The sequence below is a fragment of the Lycium barbarum genome, chromosome 2 (assembly GCF_019175385.1).
Source record: "Lycium barbarum isolate Lr01 chromosome 2, ASM1917538v2, whole genome shotgun sequence".
NCBI lineage: Eukaryota > Viridiplantae > Streptophyta > Magnoliopsida > Solanales > Solanaceae > Lycium > Lycium barbarum.
In genome coordinates, this window is record NC_083338.1 from 64050310 (window position 1) to 64054549 (window position 4240).

A 4240-nucleotide genomic window follows, 5' to 3' on the forward strand; every position below is an offset into this window, starting at 1 on the left:
GCACCACGAGACTTCCATCGCTTAACTCACATAGTTTTCCCTCAGATTTTTTTTTTGGGTCATGAACGAACTATTTAGTTCACAAACTACTTGTTGTATGCTTTGTACTCTTCCAATAAAGTGAAACTTAATTGCTAGACGTTTTTTCCCTTCAACATGAGCTTTTTCTAAGGCAAAATGTGGTTGGAAAATATTCTGGTCCGTCCAAATGAACTGCGAATTTGCTGCTCATATACGCTTCTTCAAAATAAAAATTTTCAAATAACAATGGTGCCTCTTACGGATGACATGGAGGGTATCTCTTAAAGCTTTAATCCAACATAATAAATTCTCCCTCTCGGTATCGACTTTCAAGACATATTATGAACTTATATCTCATTCTCTCCTTTTTCTATTTCTGGGAAAATTTGGGCAGAGTTTCCCCTATACTTCTTACTATCTCAAAACCTGCACGCAGGAAATACCTACAATGCCTCACAGGGCCAACATATATACGCGTATATCATATCGTATCATAGCCACACAGGGCTCCCAACTTCGAGTAAAAGGTATAAAGGTGTCGGAACTTACCTCACATATCGCACCTCGAGACGTACCTGATCCTTTAACGATCTGTTCTGTTATACTTTCCTATTCACCTTCTCTTTCATCCTCCAACTTTACATTTCAATCATATTTCAATGTTCTTACCTTATCCAACATGCCTCTTTCGCACCGTTACTTACCTGTGTACTTTGTAACTTCCAATATCATTGGTCGCTTTCTTCTGTCGATGTCGTTCTTCAGCTGAAATCAAAGGTTAATAAAAGGAATTTCATCTCCTATGGCTGGGCTCTATCGCACGATCTTAGATATGAAAGAAAGGTAACATCCTAAATGTCCTGTAGCTTCTTGTTTATAGATGTGGTGCACAACACACCGATAAACAAGACTCTACTAGACACGGTCTGTAGACACTCCGAGGATGATCCGCTCTGATACCACTTTTGTCACGACCCAACCCCGTAGGCCGTGACTAGTGCCCGAGCTGGACACCCATTTGTACCTGTCAACATAATTGGACCAATACTATAGGTCCTCAATCAATCACAACATAATGACATATGCAAGCCGACGAGGCTGCCACCATATATACTATTATTCTATGCAAGCCGACAAGGCAGCCACTACATATCATAATATTACGCAAGCCGACAAGGCTGCCACTACGAAACGATGATATAAGCAAGCCGGCAAGGCTGCTACAACAGAACAATAATATATGCAAGCCGGCAAGGCTGCCACAACCAAAGGATAATATATGTAAGCCGGCAAGGCTGCTACAGCACTAGAACATCCATAATGACCATATTGGCACAACTGACCACATCTGAACACGACCCACATACATGTCTACAGACCTCTAAGAGTTTCAACAGTGAAATATGACGGGACAGGGCCCCGTCGTACCCTTAGACAACATATACATAGATATATATCAAAAAAAAGATCTATACCAAAATCTGGGCTCCGGAACAACGAAGCTCTCCAAGATAGCAGAAAGGAAGTCCTAAGCTGACGTCTCACCAAAGCGAGTATCTGTACCTGCGGGCATGAAACGCATCCCCCCGAAGAAAGGGGGTCAGTACGGAATATGTACTGAGCATGTAAAGCATGAAATATAGTAAATAGGATCATATTTAGACAAGAGTGTAGGACCAAGTGCAACAACCAGAAAACTATAAGACTTGCCTTTGAACATAAATCATATGTGTCAACATCATACTCACACCATTATAGGACTTAATAACATGACTAGATAATTATATTGTACATAAGCATATATATAATGTGTCCCGACCCTCTAGTGAGGGGCTCGGTAAATAAAATCATCATATATATGTACATATAACGTGTCCCAGCCCTCTAGTGAGGGACTCGGTGAATAAAATGATCAAATGCCATCCTGGCTGCCATCCCCATATTATCATGTCATCATATCATCATATACATATATATATATATATATATATCGTGTCCCGGCCCTCTAGTGAGGGACTCGGTGAATAATGTAGTGGATCTGCGCACGAAAACATGTCCTGGCCCAGGACTCAGTGAAGGATGTAACGGTAAGCACGAGCAGAGTGATAAGCAACCATATACATACATATCATCTTTTGAGACTCAATAGATAAGTAAACTATCCAGTTCTCAAGTATCAGGATAACAATCATATTAAGTTCTTTTTAATTGTCGTTACGAACTATAACAAAGAACGTTTCAGGGATCATATACATGCATCCAATTAACATGAGATAGCTTATGAAAGTCAAGGACACCTCTAATTATTGAATTCTTTAAGAATAGAAACTCCTATGCATCATATATTAGTCAATCATATAATAGACTCGAGACAATAGCTCGACTATCCTGAAAGTTCTAACATCAAGAACAATAAAAGTAATTAGTCATGCTTGGCACTAGTTAGTAGAATTACCCCAAGGCTCATATTATATCTTACTTACATCTAGGACATGCCAAAAGAAAGAAGGGATAGGCTTTACATACCTGTTATAGGTTAACCGTAACCACGTTCGCTTCGTCACCCCTTTAGCCTATTTAATATAAAAGTAACTCTATCGTTAGTAAACTATACTTTCTAGCTTATAAATCTACAGCCAATCACTTATAGGAATCATCCTTTAGTTCATCCTTTTTTTTTATTAGGATTTTGGTTAGTTAAGAACTCAACGAAAATCGGCCAGCATTTCCCCTACATATCTTACTCCATCCAAACTCCAATTCAATCCCAAAACATTAACAACAATATCAACAACATCACCAACATCAAACTAATGACAAACAGCACGATAATCCGCTTTACAATACCATGAAAATCAGCTCATAACTTCACTTCTTCACAATGTCAATTATGGCCTCAACTACTATCATGTCCTTTACTTTTGAGCTATAATAATCCATCAACTTACTCTAAAAAAACATTAAGACATAGAACATACCTTATAACATTCAAATTAGACCACCCACAAGATTACTTCACTACATACAAATCTCTGATTTTCTACCCGGAGGAAACCGGGGCATGGACTTTATGTCGTTCTTCGTGTTTTGCTTCCATCATAGAACTTCATCTTCTTCTTTCTTCAAGGAAAAATATATCTTCTCCCCAACATTAACATATTGATTCCTTGAATATATATTCACATTGCTGCCATGAATTGATAGTATGGGAAAATAGATATTGCTAATACCAAGCTTAAGTGAATATCCAATTCCCCCAAATGTTGGTTGCTGAACGTGTGCATATATATTGGAAGTAAAAATCTGGACGTGAATGATATTATGGTGCTGCCAATATTTCCTTATCACCGTCTTTATCCCAACTAAAATTATGTCCACATCCTTGGAAAATTTCCTTTCGTGATTAACTAGTTGATGTTTTGAACTACTTATTTTGTTTCTTGGTTCTGAATTTTTGCACTCTTTGAAAAGCCTCATGTAATAAGAATTCCACCACTTTATTTATTTCATAGTGGGGTCCATCTCTTTTATCTCTTTGATAGCTAATGACACCTCCTCCTTGCATGCAAAATGTAGGTATACGTAGGATTAGTCACCCACTGTCTCTTGATTTTCTGCCACGTAATTGCCTCAATTTAGTACTTGCCCACCTTGTCCTTTTAAGTAATTACTCTTTGACACTAAACCGACATATACTCACTTACCCACATAATAAATTTCTTGATCTCAGTTCACTTTAATAACAATTATTTTTAATACACTTCATATACTTATTGCTATGATTATGTGATATATCACTAGTCCATAATCCCTTTTAGTACACATAAAATATTATTCTCAATTACCGTGGTCACACTTGTTAAGTCCTAAATTATTTCAGGACCTCAAACTCTTTGTACACCGAGCTCTCGATTTTCATCCTTGAGTATGCTCGAATTCTCTGGGCTCGGGTAAATTTGCTCATGTTGGACGATTAATTTTTTTTAGTCCAAAAATATGGGATATTATAGCTTGGACCGTATTTCATTCAAATAAATTTCAAACCTCGACGAAACTTATTTTCTTTGATTTGTTTAACTTCCAATATTTATAACACATCTGTACCATCACTCTAACCACCTATGAGCTTGGGTGATAACCTCGTGTCCGTTACTAATGTCATTTAACTCACACGCTTTCCATCGTATGAGAACACAGGATGTAACAAATATCTTGCCTC

At 37.6% G+C, this 4240-nt stretch overlaps 1 long non-coding RNA gene across 1 annotated transcript; it reads right to left on the reverse strand.

The window, feature by feature from the left end:
• Positions 1-1246: 1246 nt before the first annotated feature.
• On the reverse strand, positions 1247-3478 carry LOC132620459 (uncharacterized). Its single transcript, XR_009574919.1, has 3 exons — positions 3000-3478; positions 2548-2594; positions 1247-1584 (listed from the first exon to the last, which is right to left on the reverse strand). It is a non-coding gene; the product is annotated as an uncharacterized LOC132620459 (long non-coding RNA).
• Positions 3479-4240: the final 762 nt, after the last annotated feature.